This window comes from Bufo bufo, chromosome 6 (genome assembly GCF_905171765.1).
Source record: "Bufo bufo chromosome 6, aBufBuf1.1, whole genome shotgun sequence".
Lineage (NCBI taxonomy): Eukaryota > Metazoa > Chordata > Amphibia > Anura > Bufonidae > Bufo > Bufo bufo.
The window spans coordinates 77,853,485-77,876,012 of record NC_053394.1 but is presented as its reverse complement, the minus strand read 5'-3'; positions in this window follow the sequence as shown (position 1 = coordinate 77,876,012).

Here is a 22,528-nt window from a genome sequence, read left to right as displayed (position 1 = left end):
GACAACCCTGTCGCATCCCTCTCTGCATCGTCACGGGGGAAGAACTAATACCGTTAACACTGATATATGCAACTGGATGTGCATATAGCATTTTAGTCATCTCCAAAAAAGGATTCCCGAGACCGAAATGGGACATTGTAGCCCACAAAAAAGGCCACTCCATCCTGTCAAACGCCTTTGCGGCGTCTAAGGACAGAATGGAGTGGTCTATACTACCCCCAACGGACAGATTCAAATAAACCCTATATAGACTCATCTGTATTTGCCGTCCCGGGATAAAGCCCGTCTGATTGGGGTGTACCAAACCCGCTATAACCCTCTTTAAGCGATTGGCCAGAATTTTTGCGAAAATCTTATAATCCGTGTTTAGAAGTGATATGGGTCTATATGACCCTATATCACACGGATCCTTCTCCTTTTTTAAGATCAAGATAATCACTGCCTCACCAAATGATGGAGGTAATGAGCAGCATGCGCGAGATTGATTCAGGACTAGAAGCAGGATCGGCAAAAGTACTCTAGCGTGGTACCTATATAGATCAAACGGCAATCCATCCGATCCAGGGGCTGATTTATATTTTAGAGAAGAGAGAGTCGCTTGGAGTTCCTCTAAGAGAATGGGGGAGTCCAAACGCTCTCTATCTTGAGAACATAACTGGGGGAGTTCTAACTTTTGAAGATATTGATCCATATCGATGCGACTAAACATAGACTCAGATTTATACAAAGTAGCGTAATATCTCGCAAATTCCTCCCTTATCTCCTCTGCAGATCTCACCCCAGCACCCTGTAAGTTCCTGATTTCTCTTATAGTGGTAGACTCTCTCTGGTTAGCCACCAGACGAGCCAAAAACCTACCCGTTTTACCAGCTTCGCAAAAACGATTCTGGCCTTGAAATAGGAGCTTATGTTGTGCTTTTTTATATAGGAGCGTCTTAAGCTGTAAATTGGCCTCTTTTAACTGATTAATAAATTGCTCCGTATAGGAGTCAATTAAAGCGGTGCGTAAACTCCTTATTAAATCTGTCAATTGTTGTTCCCTGCGCCGTGCTTCCGTTCTAAACCTATTAATTTTAGTAAAGTATAAGCCCCTTATAAAAGCCTTCAAAGCATCCCACACATAGTGAATATGTGCCGATCCTACGTTAAGGTCCCAAAATTCCTGAATATCTTGGTCTATTCGGGATTGCTCCCCTATCACATCAAACCAATGCGGGTTCAGTTTAAAAATTCTGGCTGTATTTGGAGCCTCCTCAAATGTAACAAGAACTGGGGAATGATCCGAAATTCCATGAGGTTCATACCTCATTCTCAGGACACGACCGCACAGATCCCGACTTGCGAACGCCAGATCTATGCGGGACATTGACCCGAATGACTGGCTAAAACATGAAAAGATTTTTTTATTGCCGTAGAGGTGTCGCCAGATATCAACCAACGCCAGCTCCTGGCATATAGCAGTCAAGGGAGACCGACGAGAACCGGTCCAACTCAGGATCAGGTACCGCATTAAAGTCACCTGCCACTAAGAGCGCACATTGATTTTTTGTGGATATATATTGGCCCAATTGTGCAAACACCATAGCATTAAATGGTGGGGGGATATAAATAAAGGCCAATATGACCTCCTGCCCTTTCCAGTATCCATGAAGAAATACAAATCTACCTTCTTTATCAATCAGATTATCTAGCGGTTGATACGCCATCCCATGATGAATGTATACGCTAACCCCTCTTGCATAAGAAGAGTAGCAAGCGTGATACTCAAGAGAAGCCCATTTCCTTTTCAGTGTATAAATCCTATCTACTGTAGCATGGGTCTCCAATAGAACCACAATCGCCGGCAGATGGCGGACTACGAGATCAAATACCACCGTCCTCTTCACCCTGTCTCCCAGCCCTCTCACATTCCAAAATAGAATGTTACACGGCATATCCTATAAAGGAATTCCAAAATCCCCTATCCTTAACGGAGAGGCACGCATATCTACACAGCAAATGACGGCAGCCAAGCCCTCCCTTAACCCCACCCCCAAAAACCCCCCCTACCTGGTTGACAGGGCATTTCACAATACCCATCAACCTCTCTCCTTCCACCAAACCTCCCCCCCGCCACCTACCCTCATTAACCTCCCACCTCACCCACCTTGTGTACAATTCATAGGCCCTTTAGGTCCAGCCATTGCGCCACTTCCGTCTGTGTGGAAAAAAACTGCACAGAATCATTATATACCACTCTCAATTTAGCGGGATATAGCATTGAGTAGTTAATCTTAGCTGCAATCAATCTTTTTTTCACGTCAAAAAAAGATCTTCTTTTATTTTGGGTCTCTCGCGAAAAATCGGGAAAGATTGATATCAGATTACCATTAAATTGTGTGTCTGCAACTTCTCTTTTGCGTCTAAGGACCCAGTCCCGATCCTTTGAGCAGACAAACTTGGCCAGGATAGCCCTGGGCGGGGCCCCTGGTGGGGGTTTTTTAAAGGGGATACTATGGGCTCTTTCCACACAGAAGGTAGACACATCATAGTCTGGTCCCAGACTTTCTACCAACCATTTCTGGATGAAATTCGAGGGGTTATCCTGCTCTGCCCCTTCGGGAAACCCTACTAACCGCAGATTATATCTACGGGATCTATCCTCTAACTCTACCACTTTTCTTCTTAACCAGGAGCGATCTTCATCTATCTCTTCTAATCTGTTCTTTAATGCAACATTCTCTACGGTGACAGAGTTAACTGCAGATTCCAATTCCTTCACCTTCAGTCTCAACTTCGACATTTCGTCTTTTATTATGGTGACATCGCCTTGAACTACTGCAAGGGAAGACGTCAACTCTGCCACCGAAGTATTAGTAGCGTTTACTACTCCCAATATATCCTGGAGTTTTTTATTAATACTGTCAAAACCTTCACTTTGGGAAGAACTGGCCTTTAATAAACCCCGTTCTAACTGATCCGTACTATCCCCTCCTGGCTCGATCTGAGAGGCGGTTCTATGTACACCTCCTCTAGTTTTGGGTGGTGGTGACTTCAGGAATTTATCTAATCGGGCCTGTGGGCTCCCCCCTGATCCTCCTTTTGGAGAGGTCACTCCTCCTGATTTACGAAACTTTGGCGGCATTATTATCTAAATCTAAATAAGTAAGCTACCGTTATAAACACACTCACCACCTATAGGCTATAGGCCCAACTCAACCCCTCAAAAGGCCGGTTATTAATAATATCAGAAAAACATAAGCGGGAGAAGATAAATTACAGGTAAACCTAACCCCCAGGGGGAGCAAGTACGGAATAAATACACACCCCAAAACACAGGATAATTGCAGACTAACTAAATAATTACATCCCCCAAATAAAGGACTATAAACGATTACAGGTAATTATATAGCACTCATCACCCAGAACAGAGAACGGTACAAAGCCATTAACAGAGGAAGTATAGTTGTTAATCATTCTATGAGAATCATATTCATGAAAGTGTGCCAGGATCACTAAATAACAATATACCTTATTGAAATTAAGTAGCTTATTACAGTTAGGATTAGTGTGTAAATCCGGTTTACAAATACAACAGCAGGATACCCAGTGCTGACGCCGCTCTTGCTTCCTGATTAGAGCCCCCAAAAATATAGCTTTTCGCCACCTCGCTATAATGACACCAGTACCCAAGTGACAGGGCCCCCCTGTCAGGTGCAGTTTTCAGAGAGTCAGACCATCTAGGTAGTGCATCCACATAGAAAAAGACAAAGGGGGGTCCTAACATCTATCGGTAGAAAGGGATCCTCTTGGGCCTTGTTACTTCATCTGTGAAAGAACGTTCCCCGCTGAAAGGACCCAGCTCCAGTGATCACTAGGGGTCATACAGCTGACGGTCATACGAGGATCCAGCTAAGACTACAGAAATATCATGAAGTAGATTGTCCCCAGCCACCGCAGCGCCCCCCGCCAACCACACCAGACCACTGCTGCGTCCCAAAGAAATGTTAGTATGTTAGTATGTTAATAAAGATAAAAAAGAACCCCCAATTCACCCACCGGTTACCAAGCCCAGGGTCTCCACTTCACCCACGGAAACCGCTGCTCAGCAATCCATCAAGCCCCCCCGCTCCAACGCCCCCAACATTCCACAGGCTGCAAACCACATGCGGCAAGACATAGGGACATCACCAGTCAGAAGACACGAAACAGCATGAGGCCAGTCACAGCCAGGAGGCAAACGAAGGGCAGAGGAGACACAATACAGCGGACCGCAGGCAGTGGAGCAGGGCAGGTACCGTGAGGTAGGCAACAGCGGGACGAAGCGGCAGGCGGCGGATCACATCATATAGCCGGAGACATCATGCAGCCGGAGACCACTCAGGGCAGGGCAGGTAACAGACGGATCCCGGCGGGCGGCAAGCGGCGTGGCACATCAGGAAACAGGAACCGCTAAAGGCAGGTGACGGAGCAGCAGGCAAGAGGCAGACCGCGATCCATCGGTCACATCTGGGCTCACTTAGTCAGGGCTGATCTGGGATCAGCGTTCCCACCAGCGATTACATCCAGGAACGAGGTGAGGAGAGAGGGGAGAAGGCGGCCAGAGGAGGAGCGCGGCACACCTACGTCATGCCGCTACGTCATGTGACTTCTCTTGATTGTTGACTTTGACACACATACACCTACCTCCTGGAGAATGTTCTTGATCTGGCCAACTGTTGTGAAGGGTGTTTTCTTCACCAGGGAAAGAATTCTTCGGTCATCCACCACAGTTGTTTTTCTTCCGGGTCTTCTGGTGTTGCTGAGCTCACTGGTGCGTTCCTTCTTTATAAGAATGTTCCAAACAGTTGCTTTGGCCACGCCTAATGTTTTTGCTATTTCTCTGATGGGTTTGTTTTGTTTTTTCAGCCTAATGATGGCTTGCTTCACTGATAGTGACAGCTCTTTGGATCTCATCTTGAGAGTTGACAGCAACAGATTCCAAATGCAAATAGCACACTTGAAATGAACTCTGAACCGTTTATCTACTCATAGTAATTGGGATTATGAGGGAATAACACACACCTGGCCATGGAACAGCTGAGAAGCCAATTGTCCCATTACTTTTGGTTCCTTAACAAGTGGGAGGCACATATGCAAACTGTTGTAACTCCTACACCGTTTACCTAATTTGGATGTAAATACCCACAAATTAAAGCTGACAGTCTGCAGTTAGAGCACATCTTGTTCGTTTTATTTCAAATCCATTGTGGTGGTGTATAGAGCCAAAAATGTTACAATTGTGTCGATGTCCCAATATTTATGGACCTGACTGTAAATACCAACTTTCAGAGCAATAGGAGCAACTTCAGTTCAGCCAAACCGATTCAGGTCCAAACAAACATTTTCAAAAATGTAAAAATCCGAAAACGGATCTAGAGTGTACACCGAGGTGTCCCCAACAGGAATGGAATTGAGTTTTTTTTTTGTTAAAAGGTGCAAAGCTCAAAATATGATCAAGCCAGACCCCCTAACCACCTTTCCTAACTACCTCTTTGCCCCCTTTTTTGTTGGGAAAAATGGCAACCCTACCTGGGACCTAAACCACTACATAAAATGTAGGGGCATCCCCCAGATCTGCATGAACCATCCAAGACTGCAGATACCAGTGGAGAATAAGATAAGACCGAAATAGGAGTGAATGGCAGCAGTAGGTGCAGTCTGCTCACCCCTAGCTCTGTATGGAGCCGGAGTAAAGGAAAGACAGTGTTGGGCTCTGAACATTGTAATGAACTTTTCTGTTTTAGAGGAGAGATAATTACTGTGGCCAATAGGTTGCAGTACTACACAGAGATGTTGCCTCCTGCTGGCCCTGAAGTAGGATGGGAGCTCACAGTGTATCCACTGCAGCTATTAAGTATAAATACATGAAAGGAGGAGGTAGGAAATGTGAAGCAAGATCCCTTCATCCCTTCCTCCAACTGGAGGTGGTTGCAGTAGGGCCATCTATGTACTTTTTATGTGGTGAGTGACTGTGGGAGGGAGGTTACTGTGACCCTAAAGCTGCTGCCATCAATGTCTGATAGGAGCGGGTCCCACCTCTGGGACCCGCACCTATCTCTACAACAGAGCCCACAAAGTGAAGAAGGGTGGACCACACAAACGCAGCCATCCTCCATTCATTTCTATTGAACTGCTGAAAATAGCCAAGCACTGGCTCAGCTATTTTCAATCAGCCTCATAGAAGCGAATGGAGTGGTGGACTCGCTTGCATAGTGCGCTTCCCATTAATTTCTATGGGACTTCCAAAAATAGCCAAGTGCGCTGCTTGGCTATTTTCAGCACTCCCATAGAAATTAATGGAGGGTGGCCGAGATGTTGTGCATTTTCATACATATACAATATTATCTAATGACATTATAATCAAAATGAATGCTCATCTCATTGCCTTTAAGAATAAGATTCAGCCTGAACCAAAATTTTGTTACATGGCTGAAAAAAACAAGATGAGTTCATGGCAAGTTCAGTCTATATAAAAAAAAAATATATAATAATTGTTGAACATAGATGGACATTGTATTTAAAAGTTATTACTATAGATATGAGACCATCTGGTAAGGAGTATGGCAACTCCCTGAAACATGTCTGTCTGGAGGGGACGTGGTTACTTGATAAGGACTCATGTCTTTATCGCACACCTCCTGTATGAGGTTCAATTTATATATTCATATATTATATATATATCTCTGCATGGTATATTTAGTTTACAACATATGTTAATCAATAATTCATATAATGTGTTATCTATGTGTAACAATGTATCGATTTATATATATGTTATACCATGTATTTACCATTTAGAAGAAACAACTACAGAAACAAGTAAGTTTAAGTTAATTGGATTTCAAAACAATAGTTATTCATGGGAGTACATAAATGAAAGGTACAAGTTCCGATGCCAAGCATCAAAGCCGCTACATAAAATTTTCATCAAGTCAACCCATATTTCAAAAAGATAGGAGAAGACAGTCACTCCAACAAGTCCAGGATATAGGTAATAAAAGTGTAAGGAAAAGACCTTCCTCAGTGATTTATGGTTGAAAGGTCATTGAGGTCCTGTGAAAGTATTATTAGATATTTAATTTTAATGCTTAAAAAGTTGGGATGTTCACCTACAATACCGCAGTGCCATCTGGAGGCAGATGGGTAACATTATATTATTTCATTATTTGTTCTAATACCATATTAGGAATTGAGATAACGTCATGATGTTATTAGCATGCGAATACACCCACCCTACCTGATTGGGAATCCATAATCTAAAGGGGATGATTCTTAAATAAGGGGGGGAATAATTATTCGTGTGCGGAGTAGCATGGAGAGCGATCAAGAAGAAAGCTAGCTAGTAGAGGAGAAGTTGAGGTCTATCAAGATGGAAGTCATAATGAGATGCGCTATGATGGACCACCCAGCTTTCCTAGGAGCAGAAGTGAGATTCCTGCTAGGACTTGGTAAGAGACACAGAAAATGATATTTCATTTTATTAAGACTAATTTGATAGTGTGGGTGAAATTATACCATCTAGATTGGCGAATAAATAAATGATTAAATTAATTGATCATCTCCATATTGAGATGTAGTATTAGGATATTGTGAGACTTCATTCTACCTGCAGAAGAATCTAGACTCATAATCTGGCAAAGCATTAAATGATTGCTTTTATATATATATATTGATAGAACATTCTTCGCCAAGCTGAGTGATGGATTCCCACAAGGAAGATTTGTTTCAAATCCTTCCCATTTAAGATCCTAGATCCCTGTTATTTGTCTTAATAGTCTTACCAAAGTTATATATGTGAAAATAGTCCAGGATGGGCGGAAGGATACAGTTGTCTCTTCTAAGTTATATCCTTGGATGGATTTGCCCATCTTGAAGTCATGTGATGTGTAGTTGCTTAGGGGGGCAGAATGTATTTAGCATTCTATATTGATGTCTAGGATTAGACATGCCCATCCTGATATCATGAGGTATTCTCTGAACAGAAGTAATGTATATAACTTATGTTCCTACTTTGATATCCTAACCTAATAATAGCTTGGTTATAATGTGACAAGTTATTTCCACTCACATGTATTGTTAAGCTTGTAATGCTTTATATTAACGCTATATATATATATATTCATTTGCATGTATCATTGTGTTTATTTACTTATACATGTATATAACCTTGTAACCAATAAATCTGCATATTTTTATAATATCTGTGTATTATTGTATAATGCAGAACTATATTTTATCATTAACATCATCTCACGTCAAAAATAACTTATTTATCTGAGGAAATAGTCGGACTCAGATGTGAATTGTATCAATTAGGTTGTCTACAATTCACCAGGTCATGATTTTAAGAATTTATGACAAATTTTTATAAATTTAATTTTTTTATGGTTAATTATTTTTATGACCATAATTAATAATTCTTAATTGAATTATTACCCACCCGACAGAGCATGCCAACCCCTTTAAGTGCAGGCAACAGATTCAGTGGAATTATGTCTTTCTATGTATCACTGTACATCCCTCAAGTGCCTCTGCCACCCATTGTCTCCTCCTTATGCAACGAGCCACCCCACAGGGCCGATTGTGTCCCAGGTTTTTAGGAATGTCGAGTGGTGTGCTGCGGCCTTAATATTTTCTGTGTGCGTCACTGTGCTCCTAACTGGATACCATCGATCCCCAGGGCTAGGCACCGGAGCAATAAAGGAGAGAGTTGTAAGAGGTGGAGAATAAGTAGAGTCCAGACTTGGTGAAAGTTCAACAGCTTTACTTGAATAAACTTGCATCCAAACAATATACTGTATTTCTCTTGGTTCCAGCAGGTTTTGGGGTAAACTGGCAGACAAACTTGAATCTGGCAGACAAACTATCATTCTCTGCTGTGCTAGACTCTGGCTTTCGTCTGGTAGCTGAACTTTAGGACTGTTTTAGTACCTTTTGAGTGGGGTGCTTTTGGCTGTTGACCCCCTTGTGATACTGTATCTGTATCTGTAAGGAGTCATGGTGCTCTATGAGATGCTTCCCTCTGGAGACTCCTGCTGCAGGAGGGGTGGCCATTCCCCTCATTGCACCATATTTTGTGTCTTCTCAGCTCCATTGTCGAATCTAAAACCGGCTATATCTTCCTGCAACTCTTCCCTTGGTAGGCAGCAGGACTAGCTCAATTCTGCACAAAAGGGGGAAGAATGGAATGGCATGTTCAATTCTATCTAAAGATCTCACTCTCTCTCTCTATGACATATAGACTACCACCTGCTGGTGAACCAGGCACAGTACATGAATATAACAATTACTGTATATTAAGCAATATTAGGAATGCATGATGTAAGAGGACCTGGAAAAATACACAGGTGACATTAATCTTTAGCCATTAAAGACAGTAGCAGGGTGTAGGAATGGTAGTGCCACTCTGGGGTATACACTTACCCTCCCCAAGTGGCATCTTCCGTTTACCCCCTCTCCACATAGAGCACTTAGCAGGCTGCGCTTCCCAGTGCCCCTTTTTGTTCCTTCTGTCCTCTCCTTCCAAAGAGACCAGACCCTTTATGTTCCCCCCAACTCACATAGAATGGCCATTTCATGTCTCACCCTCACCCACAGAGAGCCTCACAAATAATCTCAGTACTCAGCACAGCTTCCCCCCTCCCCCGTTACCTATGGCAATTTCAGTTCCTCTGCTCCTACTTCCTCCACAGAGCCCTGCCACATTGTATCCCCTACCCAACAGAATCCTAACTGCAGCATTTATACCAGCCTTTAGACTATAGATTGACTGTAGCGTTTACACTAGACTATGGATTTACTGACCGCAGCCTTTACACTAGACCAGTGATCATCCCCTCCAATGGATAATTTCTTCCATCAAAATTGAAAAAATATACAGTACAGACCAAAAGTTTGGACACACCTTCTCATTCAAAGAGTTTTCTTTATTTTCATGACTATGAAAATTGTAGATTCACACTGAAGGCATCAAAACTATGAATTAACACATGTGGAATTATATTCATAACAAACAAGTGTGAAACAACTGAAAATATGTCATATTCTAGGTTCTTCAAAGTAGCCACCTTTTGCTTTGATTACTGCTTTGCACACTCTTGGCATTCTCTTGATGAGCTTCAAGAGGTAGAGGAAGCTCCTGTACTTCTTGGGGCGTAGGGCGTTTTGCAGCGCGTTCGTACGCGCTGTAAAACGCTCAGGTGAGAACCATGCCCATAGGGGATCATTGGTTCTTGCCTGTTGAGCGTTTTACAGTGCGCTGTAAAACACTCAGGTGTGAACCCAGCGTTAGAAGAGTTGATAAGCATACCCTGAGTGGTGTGTCGATTTCTCAGCCACCTCCTGACCCAACGCCGTTTCGCCAGAGAACTGGCTTCTTCCGGGGATGTGGAACAATAGGCAAACCCTCCCTCATCCTCACATTTGCCTCCATTTCATTTTGCCTGGGGCCTTTTTGCTCTGAGGAATCTTGGTGTTCATTATCTTACAACTTTTTCCCTGATTTTTGGTGTGCTGACATCTCGGCCCCTCCTTGGGTCCTGTTCCTCATCTTTTGTCTTCCACCTTTGTGCTGCCTTTTTATCATGTATGTACTTTGTTAATAAAGTTTATCGATTTTCACCATGTGAAGATTATTGTTCTATTTTTTGGTGATAGTATCTTTATACAGATATGTATGAACCATATGATTTACTTCTGCTAAATAGCCGACTAGGCTGATATATACACTATGATTTAATTTTGCACATCGTACATAAGGATGGGGCCTATATATGGTAGAATGCTTCATTATGAATTTTTCTGGTATTTTAAGTATTTATTGATATGTCATATATATAGTGTTGAGTGGTTATTATACATGAATTAACACAAGTATTATTGGTATTCACATATACACATATAATAATTTCATGCATATTACATTTATGCATGTCATATATAGGGTTGAGCAAATATATATTGCAGAACGCTCTATTATGTACTCTTGGGTTTTTAGATATTTATTGATCAGGCTATACATATGGTGTCGAGTGGTCACTATATATGAGTTTTTACATGTATTATTGGTATATACAGTACAGACCAAAAGTTTGGACACACCTTCTCATTCAAAGAGTTTTCTTTATTTTCATGACTATGAAAATTGTAGATTCACACTGAAGGCATCAAAACTATGGCATCCACACATGTGGAATTATATACATAACAAACAAGTGTGAAACAACTGAAAATATGTCATATTCTAGGTTCTTCAAAGTAGCCACCTTTTGCTTTGATTACTGCTTTGCACACTCTTGGCATTCTCTTGATGAGCTTCAAGAGGTAGTCCCCTGAAATGGTTTTCACTTCACAGGTGTGCCCTGTCAGGTTTAATAAGTGGGATTTCTTGCCTTATAAATGGGGTTGGGACCATCAGTTGCGTTGAGAAGTCAGGTGGATACACAGCCGATAGTCCTACTGAATAGACTGTTAGAATTGGTATTATGGCAAGAAAAAAGAAGCTAAGTAAAGAAAAACGAGTGGCCATCATTACTTTAAGAAATGAAGGTCAGTCAGTCAGCCGAAAAATTGGGAAAACTTTGAAAGTAAGGGCTATTTGACCATGAAGGAGAGTGATGGGGTGCTGCGCCAGATGACCTGGCCTCCACAGTCACCGGACCTGAACCCAATCGAGATGGTTTGGGGTGAGCTGGACCGCAGAGTGAAGGCAAAAGGGCCAACAAGTGCTAAGCATCTCTGAGAACTCCTTCAAGACTGTTGGAAGACCATTTCAGGGGACTACCTCTTGAATCTCATCAAGAGAATGCCAAGAGTGTGCAAAGCAGTAATCAAAGCAAAAGGTGGCTACTTTGAAGAACCTAGAATATGACATATTTTCAGTTGTTTCACACTTTTTTGTTATGTATATGTAGTGTCCCACTAGGTAAAGGTGGGCCCTACACAAGGTTAACATTGTCTTTTGCATTACTGTGATGTTTAATTATGCATTTCCCTGTCATTATCTGGGTGTCAGGCCTGTTAGGGTGTAGTTTAGCCTCCTAGACGTTAGAGGGAGCTAAAGAGCCCTAAGTATATATAGGTAGGCCCAGACAGGGGAGGGTAGTTCATTCTAGGTGGCTAGAAGAGTAATGTAGTCAGCCAAAAGCTCCTGAGGCTAAGTTAGCTCAGTAGAGTCACCCCAGAAGAAGAATCTACCTCCTTGGAGAAACCTGCAGCTTCCCTACCAAGCAAGGATAATACAACAAGTTCAGATAAGTAACTTGATGAGCAGGAGAACTATAAGTTAAAGTCAAGAGTCAATACTGGAGGAAGGATTTATTACCAAGGATTAAAGCCAGCTAGGCATCCGGGCCTTGGGATCCAGCCAGCTAGAATAGCTGAAGGGGATAGTGCAGCATAGTTCTGCTAAAGCATTAACTGTTTACCCTCCAAGTATCTTGCAAGATTATACCTATATTGTGAATTAAGCCTGCTTGTGGAATATTGTTAAAAGGGACTGCATCATCATTATCAACTGTCTGCATAAAGTTGGGACTGTTTTCCAAGTAAAGCAACGTTTGGTTTACCATACCAGCTGTGTACCTCTATTACTACTCCTACAAATCGGCGTGCCACCGTTACAGGCATTGGCGTCACGATTCTTAAAGGGACCTCTCCTCAGGCACTCAAAACACCTGCAACACCCAGGGCACCTCACACACCATCAGGTCTGGCCCCTACATCCAGAGTGTGCCCCAGAGGAACTTGTGTCTACCTCTCCTTCACTGCAGCATGCCTGCCCAGGGTCCTCCAAAAAGTGAGTAACCCTCGATTGCCCATAACCGTGACCTCACTATCGCAATACCCTGCAGGTCTGGCGTGCTGCATAAATTGGCATCACGAACAGGATACGATCATATCCGCGCCATTGTTGGATTACAAAAACTGTGTGCCAATATCCACCTAAAAAGTGAGTAAAGCCCTATTGCTTTATTGAAAAATTGCTGGGCCAAAGAGAACTGTAATAATTTGCAGTGTGAAGATTATAGTGCATGGACTGTTTGCCATTTGTGTAAGTCACCGCTTGCTGTCAGTGAATATACAGCGTTTTGCTCAAAGATGGCCGCTTAACCTGACGGGATTACAAGTGCGCCTCGTTGTACCCATTTGGCGCGAAAAAGGACAAGGTGAAGGTACCACCCAGCCTGCAAGGAGGAAGAAACGCCGCCCTGTGGGAGAAAGTACCACCTACCTGAATCCCGGAGCTGCAAGAGGCCGCGCCTACCTTCTGACGCTGAACGTGGGACTCCCGTCTGACGTAGCCACGCATCTCGCGAGACTTGGAGCGAGCACCACCGGAGTGAGTACTAACTTTACCCTTTGCCAGCCCCCTTCTGATTACGATACCGGAGCGTCCCCGACCCCTGCCAGGGTACCGGAGAGGGTCCCCCACTAGCGACAAGAGACTTGACCGAAAAAAATAAAAAAACTTTTACATTTTGCTCCTGTCCGCTCCGCTGTCATTTAAAGGGCCATACCCATCTACCAACACTATGTCCGCACCTGTAGGAGCCTGGCAGGCGGCCCCAGAAATGCCTTTTGAAGTGCCCGCAACTGACCATAGGGCACCTGCCGCCGCGGCAGATCAAGCCTGATGCCATTAACCATGCCGTATTATTTTGGGGCCCCCTGGTTTCCACGATATTCAGGGGAAGCCCATAAATTAAAGGACTTTAGGGACCAGATACTGGCCTTGTTCCGGCTCTATCCTATATCTGCTGAACAACAAATGGAGATCCTCCTAGCTCAGTTAGAAGGGGCCGCCCGCAGGGAAGTCATGTCATAGCCCCGTTCTGAAAAGAGAACCCTGGAGCAAATTTTTGATCGCCTCGGCACCACATTTGAGGCCAGAACGGTGTCCGAAGTTCAAATGCGATTCTTCAGCAGGAAGCAGCAACCTGGGGAGTCGCTCCGCGATTTTGCTCTGTCCTTGCAAGAGACCCTGAGGGCTGTGGTCCAAGTGGACCCCAAGGAAGCTGAGGATCAGGACAGGACTCTTAGAGAACAGTTCATTGCAGGTATAAGTTCGGAGCATTTAAAGGGCCAACTGAGGATGCTGTCAGCCCAACACCCCAATTGTGCATTCCTGGACTTTAAAGAGCTGGCCATCAGCATTCTAGGCCAAAACCCGGCCGCAGGGCCAGCAGCCTTGCCTGAATCTCAGGTTTGTCAATCAAAGACTGTCAATGTGGGGCCGGCTGGAGTCAGTCAAGCCACTCAGGCTCCAGTAACAGATGTAGTGGCAGCACTAATGGAGCAAGTGAACCATCTCACTCTGAGCTTAGAGAAAGTATGCAAGAAAATAGAGGAGTGGGAAAGACCAATACTGTTGGAAGATGAAGGCCCTTTTCCTCCAAGGTTCCCACCTGCATATAGGGATGTCTACCCAAAAGAACCTGATGGACGGACAAATTATCGGTCTAGAAATCGAAAGCAGCCTGTTTGCCACTATTGCAAAAAATATGGACATACTGAATCAATGTGCTGGCAGTTAAACGGGCAACCCCTGAGGCAGAGGACCGCCCCTCGGGAGGTAGAACAGTAGGTCCAAAGGATCCAAGCTGGATGCCTAAATACGTGGGATCACGTCCAAAAATTAAAATATGTATCAACGGGGTACCCTTTGAAGCCCTTCTGGATACGGGGTCACAGGTCACCACCATCCAAAGACCTGCCTTTGACAAGTTCTGGGATCCAAGTCTCCTCATCCTGCCACCAGAGTCCTGGCTAGATATCATTGCCAGCAACGGGAAGCCAGTGAAAGTCCACGGATACTGGGAACCTACTCTTCAGGTGGGAGAGGCCACCTTACCACAGCAAGGTGTTAATTGTGGTACAAGCAGGAGATAAAGGAGGACACCCTGTGATCCTAGGGACCAATGTCCTTAAAAACTGTTACTCTGAAGTGCTTGAGGCATTGAACCAAACTATATCCTCAGCCTCGCCTGCTTCCAGAAGGGTCATTCAAAAGACTATCAGCGTGCTGTGCGCTCAACAAAGGTTTGCCAACAAAAAAGGGGAAATTTGTACTGTTCGGATCCGGGACAACCGACCAGTAATCCTGCCTCCAAATTCTCAGATCATCCTTTGCTGCCTTGCGGTGTTAGGGATCCAGGGTCACGACTTCCAAGCCCTAGTGGAACCCATCCAGATTGAGAATCACCCCTTCATACGGACAGCCAAGAGTCTGGTGACCGTGTCCCAAGGTAAAGTGCCTGTCTGTTTAATTAACTTTGGTGATCACCCCGTTACTCTTTTTAAGCACTGCCCCGTTGCTCAGCTTTTCCAGGTGTCTTTCCAGGATGTGATCCGTCTGCCTGCCACGGAGGCGTTCCAGACCACACAGAGCAGCAGCATCATCGCCAACACCTCAACAACATCCTGGTGGGAAGAGCTTCATGTGGGGAACGAATCCACCCCGAAAGAGCAAATAGAGGGAGTTCTGAAGCTGGTGAAAGAAAATCACAAGGCTTTCAGCAAGCATTCCACAGACTACGGAGAGGTCAGTGTAATCAAACACACCATACCCACTGGCTCTCATCCTCCTATCAAGGAGAGACACAGACCCATACCACCTACTACCTATCAGTCTGTGAAAGAGATGATACAAGAGATGAAAGACTCTAACATAATTCAGGACAGTCATAGTCCCTGGGCTGCGCCCCTAGTCCTCGTCCGAAAAAAAGATGGCAGTATAAGGTTCTGCGTGGACTACAGAAAGATCAATCAAATCACTCACAAAGATGCTTATCCACTACCACGCATTGAGGAGTCCTTGACTGCCCTGGGGTCATCAGCCTATTTCTCCACCTTGGACTTAACTAGTGGGTACTGGCAAGTGCCTATGGCCCCAGAAGATCGAGAAAAGACTGCTTTCACTACACCTATGGGCCTGTTTGAATTTAACTACATGCCGTTTGGACTGTGTAACGCTCCAGGGACATTTCAACAGCTGATGGAACGTTGTTTAGGCCATAGGAATTTTGAAACCGTATTGTTATATCTAGATGATGTCATTATATACTCCAAGACGTATGAGGAGCACCTAGAACACCTGGCGGAAGTGTTCCAAGTCCTTACCAAATATGGCCTCAAATTCAAGCCATCAAAGTGCCACCTGCTGAAACCAGCGGTAAAATACCTAGGGCACGTTGTCAGTGCCGAAGGAGTACAGCCTGATCCTGATAAACTTGCTGCTGTCCGTAATTGGCCTACTCCTACCACCGTAAAAGAGGTGAGAAGCTTTCTCAGCTTTGCAGGGTATTACAGGCGTTTCATACCCCATTTCGCACAAATTGCGGATCCAATCCAGGAACTCCTGAGGGGGCACCCTAAGAAAAGTCCAAAGACTCCTATTCCTGTTGAGTGGAGTGAAGAACGGGAGATTGCCTTCCAGCTCCTCAAGAAGAAGCTGACCGAACCCCCTGTTCTGGGTTACCCAGATTATCAGAAGCCGTTCCACTTCTACACAGATGCCAGTAAAAGAGGCCTGGGGGCTGTGTTGGCTCAAGTGCAAGATAACAAAGAAAGGGTAATTGCCTACGCCAGCAGATCCCTAAAGGGAGCTGAGAAGAACGACCAGAACTACAGTTCCTTCAAGCTGGAGTTTCTTGCCTTAGTGTGGGCGGTGACCGAGAAGTTCAAAGACTATCTCGCTGCCACGCCATTTGTGGCCTTCACAGACAATAACCCCCTGGCGCATCTGAACACGGCCAAGTTGGGGGCTCTGGAGCAAAGATGGGCCTCCCGCCTTGCCAACTATGACTTCACTGTGAAATACCGGGCAGGCTGCTCCAATGACAATGCTGATGCCCTGTCTCGGCTTCCCACTACAGAAGCCCCAGATGAACCAAAAGATGCCTGGGAAGAAGTGGAAATACCCGCGTTCTACAATAAATTTGCCCAGCAGGAATATATCTGCACTGAAAACCATCCTGCTGCTGATCCTTCCTCACCAGATGTTCCTGAGTCCAGAGGCGACCAAGAAAGGTGGATTAAGCTCCAGTCCGAAAGTAGAGTCCTTGGTGAACTTCCTTACCAGTGGGAGAACTCCTGAGAGAGTCCGCAGGAGGAGTGAAGACCCAGAACTGATGAGACTGTGGAGACATCGCCACCTACTTGTCCTTCAAAGAGGCCTGTTGCTTAGAAGGAGCCTGGACCCAGTGTCCTATGATAGGATATATCAAATCCTCCTACCATGTCGAGATGCCAGTCTGGTACTAGAAATGTATCACAACTAGGGATGAGCAAACCCGAACTGTATAGTTCGGGTTCGTACCGAATTTTGGGGTGTCCGTGACACGGACCCGAAACCGAACATTTTCGTAAAAGTCCGGGTTCGGGTTCGGTGTTCGGCGCTTTCTTGTAGCTTTTTGAAAGGCTGCAACGCAGCCAATCAACAAGCGTCATACTACTTGCCCGAAGAGGCCATCACAGCCTTGCCTACTATTGGCATGGCTGTGATTGGCCAGTGCAGCATGTGACCCAGCCTCTATATAAGCTTGGGTCATGTAGCGCTGCACGTCACTCTGCTGATTCAAGCATAGGGAGAGGTTGCTGCTGCGACGTTAGGGCGAGATTAGGCAGATTAACTCCTCCAAAAGTCTTCATTCTGTGATCGATCTCCAGCTGTGGATCATTGAAGTGCTAATATCGAATTGCTCACTTTTTTTAGGCTGCCCAGAGCGTTTTTATATCACTTTTTTCTAGGGTGATCGGCGGCCATTTTGTGGCTTGTGGTGCGCCAGCACAAGCTACCACAAAGTGCTTTTAACCATCAATAGTGTGGTTTTTTTTTGCTATATCCTACATCAGCTGCAGGCTGAGCCTGTGTCACCGAAGTGCATTTAACCATCAACAGTATGGTTATTTTTTGGCCATATACTACATCAGGTGCAGGCTGAGCCTGTGTCACCCAAGTGCATTTAACCATCAACAGTGTGGTTATTTTTTGGCCATATACTAAATCAGGTGCAGGCTGAGCCTGTGTCACCCAAGTGCATTTAACCATCAACAGTGTGGTTAATTTTTGGCCATATACTACATCAGGTGCAGGCTGAGCCTGTGTCACCCAAGTGCATTTAACCATCAACAGTGTGGTTAATTTTTGGCCATATACTACATCAGGTGCAGGCTGAGCCTGTGTCACCCAAGTGCATTTAACCATCAATAGTGTGGTTATTTTTTGGCCATATACTACATCAGGGGCAAGTTGAGCCTGTCACCCAGCGCCTAAAAAATAGACCTGACATTTATATTCCTCCAAATCAGTACTGTTTTAGCTGGTCAAGTTATTTGTAGTGACCGTAAAAGCACAGTTTTTGTTCTGGGTTGAAAAACTATTCCCAAATTTGCCATTCTCAAAATAAGTAGTTTCTGCTATATTAGGCCCACTTTAAATCTATCCCAAAAAGGATATCTTAGATTCAAGGTGCTGATAGTGTCATTCAGAAAAACTTAACACACACGCTACCGTGCAGATACAAGTCTAATTCTGTGATTAAACGTATACCTGTCACACAGCGCAAAAAAAATAGGCCTCAGATTTCTATTCAACCAAATCTGTACTGTTTTAGCTGGTCAAATTATTTGTAGTGACCGTAAAAGCACAGTTTTTGTTCTGGGTTGAAAAACTATTCCAAAATTTGCCATTCTCAAAATAAGTAGTTTCTGCTATATCAGGCCTACTTTAAATCTATCCCAAAAAGGATATCTTAGATTCAAGGTGCTGATAGTGTCATTCAGAAAAACTTAACACACACGCTACTGTGCAGATACAAGTCTAATTCTGTGATTAAACGTATACCTGTCACACAGCGCAAAAAAAATAGGCCTCAGATTTCTATTCAACCAAATCTGTACTGTTTTAGCTGGTCAATTTATTTGTAGTGACCGTAAAAGCACAGTTTTTGTTCTGGGTTGAAAAACTATTCAATGAGGAAAACATCTAATAAGGGACGCGGACGTGGACATGGTCGTGGTGGTGTTAGTGGACCCTCTGGTGCTGGGAGAGGACGTGGCCGTTCTGCCACAGCCACACGTCCTAGTGAACCAACTACCTCAGGTCCCAGTAGCCAGCAGAATTTACAGCGATATTTGGTGGGGCCCAATTCCGTTCTAAGGATGGTAAGGCCTGAGCAGGTACAGGCATTAGTCAATTGGGTGGCCGACAGTGCATCCAGCACGTTCACATTATCTCCCACCCAGTCTTCTGCAGAAAGCGCACAGATGGCGCATGAAAACCAAGCCCATCAGTCTGTCACATCACCCCCATGCATATCAGGGAAACTGTCTGAGCCTCAAGTTATGCAGCAGTCTCTTATGCTGTTTGAAGACTCTGCTGCCAGGGTTTCCCAAGAGCATCCACCTAGCCCTTCCCCAGGTGTGGAAGAGATAGAATGCACTAACGCACAACCACTTATGTTTCTTGATGATAAGGACATGGGAATACCACCTCAGCACGTCTCTGATGATGACGAAACACAGGTGCCAACTGCTGCGTCTTTCTGCAGTGTGCAGACTGAACAGGAGGTCAGGGATCAAGACTGGGTGGAAGACGATGCAGGGGACGATGAGGTCCTAGACCCCACATGGAATGAAGGTCGTGCCACTGACTTTCACAGTTCGGAGGAAGAGGCAGTGGTGAGACCGAGCCAACAGCGTAGCAAAAGAGGGAGCAGTGGGCAAAATCAGAACACCCGCTGCCAAGAGACTCCGCCTGCTACTGACTGCCGCCATCTGGGACCGAGCACCCTAAAGGCAGCTTCAAGGAGTTCCCTGGCATGGCACTTCTTTAAACAATGTGCTGACGACAAGACCCGAGTGGTTTGCACGCTGTGCCATCAGAGCCTGAAGCGAGGCATTAACGTTCTGAACCTTAGCACAACCTGCATGACCAGGCACCTGCATGCAAAGCATGAACTGCAGTGGAGTAAACACCTTAAAAACAAAGAAGTCACTCAGGCTCCCCCTGCTACCTCTTCTGCTGCTGCCGCCTCGGCCTCTTCCTCCGCCTCTGGAGGAACGTTGGCACCTGCCGCCCAGCAAACATGGGATGTACCACCAACACCACCACCTGCGTCACCAAGCATCTCAACCATGTCACACGGCAGCGTTCAGCTCTCCATCTCACAAACATTTGAGAGAAAGCGTAAATTCCCACCTAGCCACCCTCGATCCCTGGCCCTGAATGCCAGCATTTCTAAACTACTGGCCTATGAAATGCTGTCATTCAGGCTGGTGGACACAGACAGCTTCAAACAGCTCATGTCGCTTGCTGTCCCACAGTATGTTGTTCCCAGCCGCCACTACTTCTCCAAGAGAGCCGTGCCTTCCCTGCACAACCAAGTGTCCGATAAAATCAAGTGTGCACTGCGCAATGCCATCTGTGGCAAGGTCCACCTAACCACAGATACGTGGACCAGTAAGCACGGCCAGGGACGCTATATCTCCCTAACTGCACACTGGGTAAATGTAGTGGCGGCTGGGCCCCAGGCGGAGAGCTGTTTGGCGCACGTCCTTCCACCGCCAGGGATCGCAGGGCAACATTCTTTGCCTCCTGTCTCCTCCTCCTCCTACTCAGCTTCCTCCTCCTCTTCTTCCACCTGCTCATCCAGTCAGCCACACACCTTCACCACCAACTTCAGCACAGCCCGGGGTAAACGTCAGCAGGCCGTTCTGAAACTCATATGTTTGGGGGACAGGCCCCACACCGCACAGGAGTTGTGGCGGGGTATAGAACAACAGACCGACGAGTGGTTGCTGCCGGTGAGCCTCAAGCCCGGCCTGGTGGTGTGCGATAATGGGTGAAATCTCGTTGCAGCTCTGGGACTAGCCGGTTTGACGCACATCCCTTGCCTCGCGCATGTGCTGAATTTGGTGGTGCAGAAGTTCATTCGCAACTACCCCGACATGTCAGATCTGCTGCATAAAGTGCGGGCCGTCTGTTCGCGCTTCCGGCGTTGACACCCTGCTGCTGCACGCCTGTCTGCGCTACAGCGTAACTTCGGCCTTCCCGCTCACCGCCTCATATGCGATGTGCCCACCAGGTGGAACTCCACCTTGCACATGCTGGACAGACTGTGCGAGCAGCAGCAGTCCATAGTGGAGTTTCAGCTGCTGCACGCACGGGTCAGTCGCACTGCGGAACAGCACCACTTCACCACCAATGACTGGGCCTCCATGCGAGACCTGTGTGCCCTGTTGCGCTGTTTCGAGTACTCCACCAACATGGCCAGTGGCGATGACGCCGTTATCAGCGTTACAATACCACTTCTACGTCTCCTTGAGAAAACACTTAGGGCGATGATGGAAGAGGTGTTGGCCCAGGAGGAAGAGGGGTCATTTTTAGCATTTTCTGGCCAGTCTCTTCGAAGTGACTCAGAGGGAGGTTTTTTGCAACAGCAGAGGCCAGGTACAAATGTGGCCAGAGAGGGCCCACTACTGGAGGACGAGGAGGACGAGGATGAGGAGGAGGTGGAGGAGGATGAGGATGAAGCATGTTCACAGCGGGGTGGCATCCAAAGCAGCTCGGGCCCATCACTGGTGCGTGGCTGGGGGGAAACACAGGACGATGACGATACGCCTCCCACAGAGGACAGCTTGTCCTTACCTCTGGGCAGCCTGGCACACATGAGCGACTACATGCTGCAGTGCCTGCGCAACGACAGCAGAGTTGCCTACATTTTAACGTGTGCGGACTACTGGGTTGCCACCCTGCTGGATCCCCGGTACAAAGACAATGTGCCCACCTTACTTCCTACACTGGAGCGTGATAGGAAGATGCTCGAGTACAAGCGCACGTTGGTAGATGCGCTACTGAGAGCATTCCCAAATGTCACAGGGGAACCAGTGGAAGCCCAAGGCGAAGGCAGAGGAGGAGCAAGAGGTCGCCAACGCAGCTGTGTCAAGGCCAGCTCCTCTGAGGGCAGGGTTAGCATGGCAGAGATGTGGAAAAGTTTTGTCACCACGCCACAGCTAACTGCACCACCACCTGATATGGAACGTGTTAGCAGGAGGCAACATTTCACTAACATGGTGGAACAGTACCTGTGCACACCCCTCCACGTACTGACTGATGGTTCGGCCCCATTCAACTTTTGGGTCTCCAAATTGTCCACGTGGCCAGAGCTAGCCTTTTATGCCTTGGAGGTGCTGGCCTGCCCGGCGGCCAGCGTTTTGTCTGAACGTGTATTCAGCACGGCAGGGGGCGTCATTACAGACAAACGCAGCCGCCTGTCTACAGCCAATGTGGACAAGCTGACGTTCATAAAAATGAACCAGGCATGGATCCCACAGGACCTGTCCATCCCTTGTGCAGATTAGACATTAACTACCTCCCCTTAACAATATATTATTGTACTCCAGGGCACTTCCTCATTCAATCCTATTTTTATTTTCATTTTACCATTATATTGCGGTGCAACCCAAAGTTGAATGAACCTCTCATCTGTCTGGGTGCCGGGGCCTA